Raw genomic sequence first — 13,263 nt, 5'->3', positions numbered from 1 at the left:
CCTCGAAGTGAGCATTTGGGTGCTTTTAAGTCACTTTTACCCATGAGCCAAATCTTGAGTTTTGGCTCCCTAGAAGCATGAAAATGACTATAAAGATGCTCATTTTATATCCAAAAGTGATGATCCACCTCTGAGATTCAAAATTAGTTGAAAGATGAAAATTTTCAAAACGGACCATTTTGGTCATCTCGGAGCAATTTCATCAGGTCGCGGGTCATCGATCGTTTTGCATGAAAAATTGAACGTTCTTGCATGAACATTAATTTACTCTAAATGTTGTTTATATCTCTTCCCGCAGTGAATAAACACGTTTTAAGCCCTCGAAGTGAGCATTTGGGTCCTTTTAAGTCACTTTTAACCATGAGCCAAATCTTGAGTTTTGGCTCCCTAGAAGCATGAAAATGACGATAAAGATGCTCATTTTATCTCCAAAAGTGATGATGCACCTCTGAGAGTAAAAATTAGTTGAAAGATGAACATTTTCAAAACGGACCATTTTGGTCATCTCAGAGCAATTTCATCAGGTCGCGGGTCAACGATCGTTTTGCATGAAAAATTGAACGTTCTCGCATGAACAATAATTTACTCTAAATGTTGTTTATATCTCTTCCCGCAGTGACTAAACACGTTTTAAGCCCTCGAAGTGAGCATTTGGGTCATTTTAATTCACTTTTAACCATGAGCCAAATCTTGAGTTTTGGCTCCTTAGAAGCATGAAAATGACGATAAAGATGCTCATTTTATCTCCAAAAGTGATGATCCACCTCTGAAAGTCAGAATTAGTTGAAAGATGGAAGGTTTTAAAACGGACCATTTTGGTCATCTCAGAGCAATTTCATCAGGTCGCGGGTCATCGATCGTTTTGCATGAAAAATTGAACGTTCTCGCATGAACAATAATTTACTCTAAATGTTGTTTATATCTCTTCCCGTAGTGAATAAACACGTTTTAAGCCCTCGAAGTGAGCATTTGGGCCTTTTTAAGTCACTTTTAACCATGAGCCAAATCTTGAATTTTGGCTCCCTAGAAGCATGAAATGACGATAAAGATGCTCATTTTATCTCCAAAAGTGATGATCCACCTCTGAGAGTCAAGATTAGTTGAAAGATGAAAATTTTCAAAACGGACCATTTTGGTCATCTCGGAGCAATTTCATCAGGTCGCGGGTCATCGATCGTTTTGCATGAAAAATTGAACGTTCTTGCATGAACATTAATTTACTCTAAATGTTGTTTATATCTCTTCCCACAGTGAATAAACACGTTTTAATCCCTCAAAGTGAGCATTTGGGCCTTTTTAAGTCACGTTTAACCATGAGCCAAATCTTGAGTTTTGGCTCCCTAGAAGCATGAAAATGACGATAAAGATGCTCATTTTATATCCAAAAGTGATGATCCACCTCTGAGAGTCAAAATTAGTTGAAAGATGAAAATTTTCAAAATGGACCATTTTGGTCATCTCGGAGCAATTTCATCAGGTCGCGGGTCATCGATCGTTTTGCATGAAAAATTGAACGTTCTCGCATGAACAATAATTTACTCTAAATGTTGTTTATATCTCTTCCCGTAGTGAATAAACACGTTTTAAGCCCTCGAAGTGAGCATTTGGGCCTTTTAAGTCACTTTTAACCATGAGCCAAATCTTGAATTTGGGCTCCCTAGAAGCATGAAATGACGATAAAGATGCTCATTTTATCTCCAAAAGTGATGATCCACCTCTGAGAGTCAAGATTAGTTGAAAGATGAAAATTTTCAAAACGGACCATTTTGGTCATCTCGGAGCAATTTCATCAGGTCGCGGGTCAACGATCGTTTTGCATGAAAAATTGAACGTTCTCGCATGAACATTATTTTACTCTAAATGTTGTTTATATCTCTTCCCGCAGTGAATAAACACGTTTTAAGCCCTCGAAGTGAGCATTTGGGCCTTTTTAAGTCACTTTTAACCATGAGCCAAATCTTGAGTTTTGGCTCCCTAGAAGCATGAAAATGACGATAAAGATGCTCATTTTAGCTCCAAAAGTGATGATCCACCTCTGAGAGTAAAAATTAGTGGAAAGATGAACATTTTCAAAACGGACCATTTTGGTCATCTCAGAGCAATTTCATCAGGTCGCGGGTCAACGATCGTTTTGCATGAAAAATTGAACGTTCTCGCATGAACATTATTTTACTCTAAATGTTGTTTATATCTCTTCCCGCAGTGAATAAACACGTTTTAAGCCCTCGAAGTGAGCATTTGGGCCTTTTTAAGTCACTTTTAACCATGAGCCAAATCTTGAGTTTTGGCTCCCTAGAAGCATGAAAATGACGATAAAGATGCTCATTTTATCTCCAAAAGTGATGATCCACCACTGAGAGTCAAAATTAGTTGAAAGATGAAAATTTTCAAAACGGACCATTTTGGTCATCTCGGAGCAATTTCATCAGGTCGCGGGTCATCGATCGTTTTGCATGAAAAATTGAACGTTCTTGCATGAACATTAATTTACTCTAAATGTTGTTTATATCTCTTCCCGCAGTGAATAAACACGTTTTCAGCCCTCAAAGTGAGCATTTTTGGCCTTTTTAAGTCACTTTTAACCATGAGCCAAATCTTGAGTTTTGGCTCCCTAGAAGTATGAAAATGACGATAAAGATGCTCATTTTATCTCCAAAAGTGACGATCCACCTCTGAGAGTCAAAATTAGTTGAAAGATGAACATTTTCGAAACGGACTATTTTGGTCATCTCAGAGCAATTTCATCAGGTCGCGGGTCATCGATCGTTTTGCATGAAAAATTGAACGTTCTTGCATGAACAATAATTTACTCTAAATGTTGTTTATATCTCTTCCCGCAGTGACTAAACACGTTTTAAGCCATCGAAGTGAGCATTTGGGCCTTTTTAAGTCACTTTTAACCATGAGCCAAATCTTGAGTTTTGGCTCCCTAGAAGCATGAAAATGACGATAAAGATGCTCATTTTATCTCCAAAAGTGATGATCCACCTCTGAAAGTCAGAATTAGTTGAAAGATGGAAGGTTTTAAAACGGACCATTTTGGTCATCTCAGAGCAATTTCATCAGGTCGCGGGTCATCGATCGTTTTGCATGAAAAATTGAACGTTCTCGCATGAACAATAATTTACTCTAAATGTTGTTTATATCTCTTCCCGCAGTGAATAAACACGTTTTAAGCCCTCGAAGTGAGCATTTGGGCCTTTTTAAGTCACTTTTAACCATGAGCCAAATCTTGAGTTTTGGCTCCCTAGAAGCATGAAAATGACGATAAAGATGCTCATTTTATCTCCAAAAGTGATGATGCACCTCTGAGAGTCAAAATTAGTTGAAAGATGAAAATTTTCAAAACGGACCATTTTGGTCATCTCGGAGCAATTTCATCAGGTCGCGGGTCATCGATCGTTTTGCATGAAAAATTGAATGTTCTCGCATGAACAATAATTTACTCTAAATGTTGTTTATATCTCTTCCCACAGTGAATAAACACGTTTTAAGCCCTCGAAGTGAGCATTTGGGTGCTTTTAAGTCACTTTTAACCATGAGCCAAATCTTGAGTTTTGGCTCCCTAGAAGCATGAAAATGACGATAAAGATGCTCATTTTATATCCAAAAGTGATGATCCACCTCTGAGAGTCAAAATTAGTTGAAAGATGAAAATTTTCAAAACGGACCATTTTGGTCATCTCGGAGCAATTTCATCAGGTCGCGGGTCATCGATCGTTTTGCATGAAAAATTGAACGTTCTCGCATGAACAATAATTTACTCTAAATGTTGTTTATATCTCTTCCCGCAGTGACTAAACACGTTTTAAGCCCTCGAAGTGAGCATTTGGGTCATTTTAATTCACTTTTAACCATGAGCCAAATCTTGAGTTTTGGCTCCTTAGAAGCATGAAAATGACGATAAAGATGCTCATTTTATCTCCAAAAGTGATGATCCACCTCTGAAAGTCAGAATTAGTTGAAAGATGGAAGGTTTTAAAACGGACCATTTTGGTCATCTCAGAGCAATTTCATCAGGTCGCGGGTCATCGATCGTTTTGCATGAAAAATTGAACGTTCTCGCATGAACAATAATTTACTCTAAATGTTGTTTATATCTCTTCCCGTAGTGAATAAACACGTTTTAAGCCCTCGAAGTGAGCATTTGGGCCTTTTTAAGTCACTTTTAACCATGAGCCAAATCTTGAATTTTGGCTCCCTAGAAGCATGAAATGACGATAAAGATGCTCATTTTATCTCCAAAAGTGATGATCCACCTCTGAGAGTCAAGATTAGTTGAAAGATGAAAATTTTCAAAACGGACCATTTTGGTCATCTCGGAGCAATTTCATCAGGTCGCGGGTCATCGTTCGTTTTGCATGAAAAATTGAACGTTCTTGCATGAACATTAATTTACTCTAAATGTTGTTTATATCTCTTCCCACAGTGAATAAACACGTTTTAATCCCTCAAAGTGAGCATTTGGGCCTTTTTAAGTCACGTTTAACCATGAGCCAAATCTTGAGTTTTGGCTCCCTAGAAGCATGAAAATGACGATAAAGATGCTCATTTTATATCCTAAAGTGATGATCCACCTCTGAGAGTCAAAATTAGTTGAAAGATGAAAATTTTCAAAATGGACCATTTTGGTCATCTCGGAGCAATTTCATCAGGTCGCGGGTCATCGATCGTTTTGCATGAAAAATTGAACGTTCTCGCATGAACAATAATTTACTCTAAATGTTGTTTATATCTCTTCCCGTAGTGAATAAACACGTTTTAAGCCCTCGAAGTGAGCATTTGGGCCTTTTAAGTCACTTTTAACCATGAGCCAAATCTTGAATTTGGGCTCCCTAGAAGCATGAAATGACGATAAAGATGCTCATTTTATCTCCAAAAGTGATGATCCACCTCTGAGAGTCAAGATTAGTTGAAAGATGAAAATTTTCAAAACGGACCATTTTGGTCATCTCGGAGCAATTTCATCAGGTCGCGGGTCAACGATCGTTTTGCATGAAAAATTGAACGTTCTCGCATGAACATTATTTTACTCTAAATGTTGTTTATATCTCTTCCCGCAGTGAATAAACACGTTTTAAGCCCTCGAAGTGAGCATTTGGGCCTTTTTAAGTCACTTTTAACCATGAGCCAAATCTTGAGTTTTGGCTCCCTAGAAGCATGAAAATGACGATAAAGATGCTCATTTTAGCTCCAAAAGTGATGATCCACCTCTGAGAGTAAAAATTAGTGGAAAGATGAACATTTTCAAAACGGACCATTTTGGTCATCTCAGAGCAATTTCATCAGGTCGCGGGTCAACGATCGTTTTGCATGAAAAATTGAACGTTCTCGCATGAACATTATTTTACTCTAAATGTTGTTTATATCTCTTCCCGCAGTGAATAAACACGTTTTAAGCCCTCGAAGTGAGCATTTGGGCCTTTTTAAGTCACTTTTAACCATGAGCCAAATCTTGAGTTTTGGCTCCCTAGAAGCATGAAAATGACGATAAAGATGCTCATTTTATCTCCAAAAGTGATGATCCACCACTGAGAGTCAAAATTAGTTGAAAGATGAAAATTTTCAAAACGGACCATTTTGGTCATCTCGGAGCAATTTCATCAGGTCGCGGGTCATCGATCGTTTTGCATGAAAAATTGAACGTTCTTGCATGAACATTAATTTACTCTAAATGTTGTTTATATCTCTTCCCGCAGTGAATAAACACGTTTTCAGCCCTCAAAGTGAGCATTTTTGGCCTTTTTAAGTCACTTTTAACCATGAGCCAAATCTTGAGTTTTGGCTCCCTAGAAGTATGAAAATGACGATAAAGATGCTCATTTTATCTCCAAAAGTGACGATCCACCTCTGAGAGTCAAAATTAGTTGAAAGATGAACATTTTCGAAACGGACAATTTTGGTCATCTCAGAGCAATTTCATCAGGTCGCGGGTCATCGATCGTTTTGCATGAAAAATTGAACGTTCTGGCATGTACATTAATTTACTCTAAATGTTGTTTATATCTCTTCCCGCAGTGAATAAACACGTTTTAAGCCCTCGAAGTGAGCATTTGGGCCTTTTTAAGTCACTTTTAACCATGAGCCAAATCTTGAGTTTTGGCTCCCTAGAAGCATGAAAATGACGATAAAGATGCTCATTTTATCTCCAAAAGTGATGATCCACCTCTGAGAGTCAAAATTAGTTGAAAGATGAAAATTTTCAAAACGGACCATTTTGGTCATCTCGGAGCAATTTCATCAGGTCGCGGGTCATCGATTGTTTTGCATGAAAAATTGAACGTTCTTGCATGAACATTAATTTACTCTAAATGTTGTTTATATCTCTTCCCGCAGTGAATAAACACGTTTTAATCCCTCAAAGTGAGCATTTGGGCATTTTTAAGTCACTTTTAACCATGAGCCAAATCTTGAGTTTTGGCTCCCTAGAAGAATGAAAATGATGATAAAGATGCTCATTTTATATCCAAAAGTGATGAACCACCTCTGAGAGTCAAAATTAGTTGAAAGATGAACATTTTCAAAATGGACCATTTTGGTCATCTCGGAGCAATTTCATCAGGTCGCGGGTCATCGATCGTTTTGCATGAAAAATTGAACGTTCTTGCATGAACATTAATTTACTCTAAATGTTGTTTATATCTCTTCCCGCAGTGAATAAACACGTTTTAAGCCCTCGAAGTGAGCATTTGGGTCCTTTTAAGTCACTTTTAACCATGAGCCAAATCTTGAGTTTTGGCTCCCTAGAAGCATGAAAATGACGATAAAGATGCTCATTTTATATCCAAAAGTGATGATCCACCTCTGAGAGTCAAAATTAGTTAAAAGATGAAAATTTTCAAAACGGACCATTTTGGTCATCTCGGAGCAATTTCATCAGGTCGCGGGTCATCGATCGTTTTGCATGAAAAATTGAACGTTCTCGCATGAACAATAAATTACTCTAAATGTTGTTTATATCTCTTCCCGCAGTGACTAAACACGTTTTAAGCCCTCGAAGTGAGCATTTGGGTCCTTTTAAGTCACTTTTACCCATGAGCCAAATCTTGAGTTTTGGCTCCCTAGAAGCATGAAAATGACGATAAAGATGCTCATTTTATCTCCAAAAGTGATGATCCACCTCTGAGAGTCAAAATTAGTTGAAAGATGACAATTTTCAAAACGGACCATTTTGGTCATCTCGGAGCAATTTCATCAGGTCGCGGGTCATCGATCGTTTTGCATGAAAAATTGAACGTTCTTGCATGAACATTAATTTACTCTAAATGTTGTTTATATCTCTTCCCGCAGTGAATAAACACGTTTTAAGCCCTCGAAGTGAGCATTTGGGTCCTTTTAATTCACTTTTAACCATGAGCCAAATCTTGAGTTTTGGCTCCTTAGAAGCATGAAAATGACGATAAAGATGCTCATTTTATCTCCAAAAGTGATGATCCACCTCTGAAAGTCAGAATTAGTTGAAAGATGGAAGGTTTTAAAACGGACCATTTTGGTCATCTCAGAGCAATTTCATCAGGTCGCGGGTCATCGATCGTTTTGCATGAAAAATTGAACGTTCTCGCATGAACATTAATTTACTCTAAATGTTGTTTATATCTCTTCCCGCAGTGAATAAACACGTTTTAAGCCCTCGAAGTGAGCATTTGGGCCTTTTTAAGTCACTTTTAACCATGAGCCAAATCTTGAGTTTTGGCTCCCTAGAAGCATGAAAATGACGATAAAGATGCTCATTTTATCTCCAAAAGTGATGATGCACCTCTGAGAGTCAAAATTAGTTGAAAGATGAAAATTATCAAAACGGACCATTTTGGCCATCTCGGAGCAATTTCATCAGGTCGCGGGTCATCGATCGTTTTGCATGAAAAATTGAATGTTCTCGCATGAACAATAATTTACTCTAAATGTTGTTTATATCTCTTCCCACAGTGAATAAACACGTTTTAAGCCCTCGAAGTGAGCATTTGGGTCCTTTTAAGTCACTTTTACCCAGGAGCCAAATCTTGAGTTTTGGCTCCCTAGAAGCATGAAAATGACTATAAAGATGCTCATTTTAGCTCCAAAAGTGATGATCCACCTCTGAGAGTAAAAATTAGTTGAAAGATGAACATTTTCAAAACGGACCATTTTGGTCATCTCAGAGCAATTTCATCAGGTCGCGGGTCAACGATCGTTTTGCATGAAAAATTGAACGTTCTCGCATGAACAATAATTCACTCTAAATGTTGTTTATATCTCTTCCCGCAGTGAATAAACACGTTTTAAGCCCTCGAAGTGAGCATTTGGGCCTTTTTAAGTCACTTTTAACCATGAGCCAAATCTTGAGTTTTGGCTCCCTAGCAGCATGAAAATGACGATAAAGATGCTCATTTTATCTCCAAAAGTGATGATCCACCTCTGAGAGTCAAAATTAGTTGAAAGATGAAAATTTTCAAAACGGACCATTTCATTTTGGTCATTTCGGAGCAATTTCATCAGGTCGCGGGTCATCGATCGTTTTGCATGAAAATTGAACGTTCTTGCATGAACATTAATTTGCTCTAAATGTTGTTTATATCTCTTCCCGCAGTGAATAAACACGTTTTAAGCCCTCGAAGTGAGCATTTGGGTCCTTTTAATTCACTTTTAACCATGAGCCAAATCTTGAGTTTTGGCTCCTTAGAAGCATGAAAATGACGATAAAGATGCTCATTTTATCTCCAAAAGTGATGATCCACCTCTGAAAGTCAGAATTAGTTGAAAGATGGAAGGTTTTAAAACGGACCATTTTGGTCATCTCAGAGCAATTTCATCAGGTCGCGGGTCATCGATCGTTTTGCATGAAAAACTGAACGTTCTCGCATGAACAATAATTTACTCTAAATGTTGTTTATATCTCTTCCCGCAGTGAATAAACACGTTTTAAGCCCTCGAAGTGAGCATTTGGGCCTTTTTAAGTCACTTTTACCCATGAGCCAAATCTTGAATTTTGGCTCCCTAGAAGCATGAAATGACGATAAAGATGCTCATTTTATCTCCAAAAGTGATGATCCACCTCTGAGAGTCAAGATTAGTTGAAAGATGAACATTTTCAAAACGGACCATTTTGGTAATCTCGGAGCAATTTCATCAGGTCGCGGGTCATCGATCGTTTTGCATGAAAAATTGAACGTTCTTGCATGAACATTAATTTACTCTAAATGTTGTTTATATCTCTTCCCGCAGTGAATAAACACGTTTTAATCCCTCAAAGTGAGCATTTGGGCCTTTTTAAGTCACTTTTAACCATGAGCCAAATCTTGAGTTTTGGCTCCCTAGAAGCATGAAAATGACGATAAAGATGCTCATTTTATATCCAAAAGTGATGATCCACCTCTGAGAGTCAAAATTAGTTGAAAGATGAAAATTTTCAAAACGGACCATTTTGGTCATCTCGGAGCAATTTCATCAGGTCGCGGGTCATCGATCGTTTTGCATGAAAAATTGAACGTTCTTGCATGAACAATAATTTACTCTAAATGTTGTTTATATCTCTTCCCACAGTGAATAAACACGTTTTAAGCCCTCGAAGTGAGCATTTGGGCCTTTTTAAGTCACTTTTAACCATGAGCCAAATCTTGAGTTTTGGCTCCCTAGAAGCATGAAAATGACTATAAAGATGCTCATTTTAGCTCCAAAAGTGATGATCCACCTCTGAGAGTAAAAATTAGTTGAAAGATGAACATTTTCAAAACGGACCATTTTGGTCATCTCAGAGCAATTTCATCAGGTCGCGGGTCAACGATCGTTTTGCATGAAAAATTGAACGTTCTCGCATGAACAATAATTCACTCTAAATGTTGTTTATATCTCTTCCCGCAGTGAATAAACACGTTTTAAGCCCTCGAAGTGAGCATTTGGGCCTTTTTAAGTCACTTTTAACCATGAGCCAAATCTTGAGTTTTGGCTCCCTAGCAGCATGAAAATGACGATAAAGATGCTCATTTTATCTCCAAAAGTGATGATCCACCTCTGAGAGTCAAAATTAGTTGAAAGATGAAAATTTTCAAAACGGACCATTTTGGTCATTTCGGAGCAATTTCATCAGGTCGCGGGTCATCGATCGTTTTGCATGAAAATTGAACGTTCTTGCATGAACATTAATTTACTCTAAATGTTGTTTATATCTCTTCCCGCAGTGAATAAACACGTTTTAAGCCCTCGAAGTGAGCATTTGGGTCCTTTTAATTCACTTTTAACCATGAGCCAAATCTTGAGTTTTGGCTCCTTAGAAGCATGAAAATGACGATAAAGATGCTCATTTTATCTCCAAAAGTGATGATCCACCTCTGAAAGTCAGAATTAGTTGAAAGATGGAAGGTTTTAAAACGGACCATTTTGGTCATCTCAGAGCAATTTCATCAGGTCGCGGGTCATCGATCGTTTTGCATGAAAAACTGAACGTTCTCGCATGAACAATAATTTACTCTAAATGTTGTTTATATCTCTTCCCGCAGTGAATAAACACGTTTTAAGCCCTCGAAGTGAGCATTTGGGCCTTTTTAAGTCACTTTTAACCATGAGCCAAATCTTGAGTTTTGGCTCCCTAGAAGCATGAAAATGACGATAAAGATGCTCATTTTATCTCCAAAAGTGATGATCCACCTCTGAAAGTCAGAATTAGTTGAAAGATGGAAGGTTTTAAAACGGACCATTTTGGTCATCTCAGAGCAATTTCATCAGGTCGCGGGTCATCGATCGTTTTGCATGAAAAATTGAACGTTCTCGCATGAACAATAATTTACTCTAAATGTTGTTTATATCTCTTCCCGCAGTGAATAAACACGTTTTAAGCCCTCGAAGTGAGCATTTGGGCCTTTTTAAGTCACTTTTAACCATGAGCCAAATCTTGAGTTTTGGCTCCCTAGAAGCATGAAAATGACGATAAAGATGCTCATTTTATCTCCAAAAGTGATGATGCACCTCTGAGAGTCAAAATTAGTTGAAAGATGAAAATTTTCAAAACGGACCATTTTGGTCATCTCGGAGCAATTTCATCAGGTCGCGGGTCATCGATCGTTTTGCATGAAAAATTGAATGTTCTCGCATGAACAATAATTTACTCTAAATGTTGTTTATATCTCTTCCCACAGTGAATAAACACGTTTTAAGCCCTCGAAGTGAGCATTTGGGTGCTTTTAAGTCACTTTTACCCATGAGCCAAATCTTGAGTTTTGGCTCCCTAGAAGCATGAAAATGACTATAAAGATGCTCATTTTATATCCAAAAGTGATGATCCACCTCTGAGATTCAAAATTAGTTGAAAGATGAAAATTTTCAAAACGGACCATTTTGGTCATCTCGGAGCAATTTCATCAGGTCGCGGGTCATCGATCGTTTTGCATGAAAAATTGAACGTTCTTGCATGAACATTAATTTACTCTAAATGTTGTTTATATCTCTTCCCGCAGTGAATAAACACGTTTTAAGCCCTCGAAGTGAGCATTTGGGTCCTTTTAAGTCACTTTTAACCATGAGCCAAATCTTGAGTTTTGGCTCCCTAGAAGCATGAAAATGACGATAAAGATGCTCATTTTATATCCAAAAGTGATGATCCACCTCTGAGAGTCAAAATTAGTTGAAAGATGAAAATTTTCAAAACGGACCATTTTGGTCATCTCGGAGCAATTTCATCAGGTCGCGGGTCATCGATCGTTTTGCATGAAAAATTGAACGTTCTCGCATGAACAATAATTTACTCTAAATGTTGTTTATATCTCTTCCCGCAGTGACTAAACACGTTTTAAGCCCTCGAAGTGAGCATTTGGGTCATTTTAATTCACTTTTAACCATGAGCCAAATCTTGAGTTTTGGCTCCTTAGAAGCATGAAAATGACGATAAAGATGCTCATTTTATCTCCAAAAGTGATGATCCACCTCTGAAAGTCAGAATTAGTTGAAAGATGGAAGGTTTTAAAACGGACCATTTTGGTCATCTCAGAGCAATTTCATCAGGTCGCGGGTCATCGATCGTTTTGCATGAAAAATTGAACGTTCTCGCATGAACAATAATTTACTCTAAATGTTGTTTATATCTCTTCCCGTAGTGAATAAACACGTTTTAAGCCCTCGAAGTGAGCATTTGGGCCTTTTTAAGTCACTTTTAACCATGAGCCAAATCTTGAATTTTGGCTCCCTAGAAGCATGAAATGACGATAAAGATGCTCATTTTATCTCCAAAAGTGATGATCCACCTCTGAGAGTCAAGATTAGTTGAAAGATGAAAATTTTCAAAACGGACCATTTTGGTCATCTCGGAGCAATTTCATCAGGTCGCGGGTCATCGATCGTTTTGCATGAAAAATTGAACGTTCTTGCATGAACATTAATTTACTCAAAATGTTGTTTATATCTCTTCCCACAGTGAATAAACACGTTTTAATCCCTCAAAGTGAGCATTTGGGCCTTTTTAAGTCACGTTTAACCATGAGCCAAATCTTGAGTTTTGGCTCCCTAGAAGCATGAAAATGACGATAAAGATGCTCATTTTATATCCAAAAGTGATGATCCACCTCTGAGAGTCAAAATTAGTTGAAAGATGAAAATTTTCAAAATGGACCATTTTGGTCATCTCGGAGCAATTTCATCAGGTCGCGGGTCATCGATCGTTTTGCATGAAAAATTGAACGTTCTCGCATGAACAATAATTTACTCTAAATGTTGTTTATATCTCTTCCCGTAGTGAATAAACACGTTTTAAGCCCTCGAAGTGAGCATTTGGGCCTTTTAAGTCACTTTTAACCATGAGCCAAATCTTGAATTTGGGCTCCCTAGAAGCATGAAATGACGATAAAGATGCTCATTTTATCTCCAAAAGTGATGATCCACCTCTGAGAGTCAAGATTAGTTGAAAGATGAAAATTTTCAAAACGGACCATTTTGGTCATCTCGGAGCAATTTCATCAGGTCGCGGGTCAACGATCGTTTTGCATGAAAAATTGAACGTTCTCGCATGAACATTATTTTACTCTAAATGTTGTTTATATCTCTTCCCGCAGTGAATAAACACGTTTTAAGCCCTCGAAGTGAGCATTTGGGCCTTTTTAAGTCACTTTTAACCATGAGCCAAATCTTGAGTTTTGGCTCCCTAGAAGCATGAAAATGACGATAAAGATGCTCATTTTAGCTCCAAAAGTGATGATCCACCTCTGAGAGTAAAAATTAGTGGAAAGATGAACATTTTCAAAACGGACCATTTTGGTCATCTCAGAGCAATTTCATCAGGTCGCGGGTCAACGATCGTTTTGC

The sequence above is a fragment of the Lissotriton helveticus genome, chromosome 2_1, assembly GCF_964261635.1.
Source record: "Lissotriton helveticus chromosome 2_1, aLisHel1.1, whole genome shotgun sequence".
Taxonomy (NCBI): domain Eukaryota; kingdom Metazoa; phylum Chordata; class Amphibia; order Caudata; family Salamandridae; genus Lissotriton; species Lissotriton helveticus.
The sequence above is the reverse complement of the archived record's forward strand: the minus strand, read 5'-3'. Positions refer to the sequence as shown.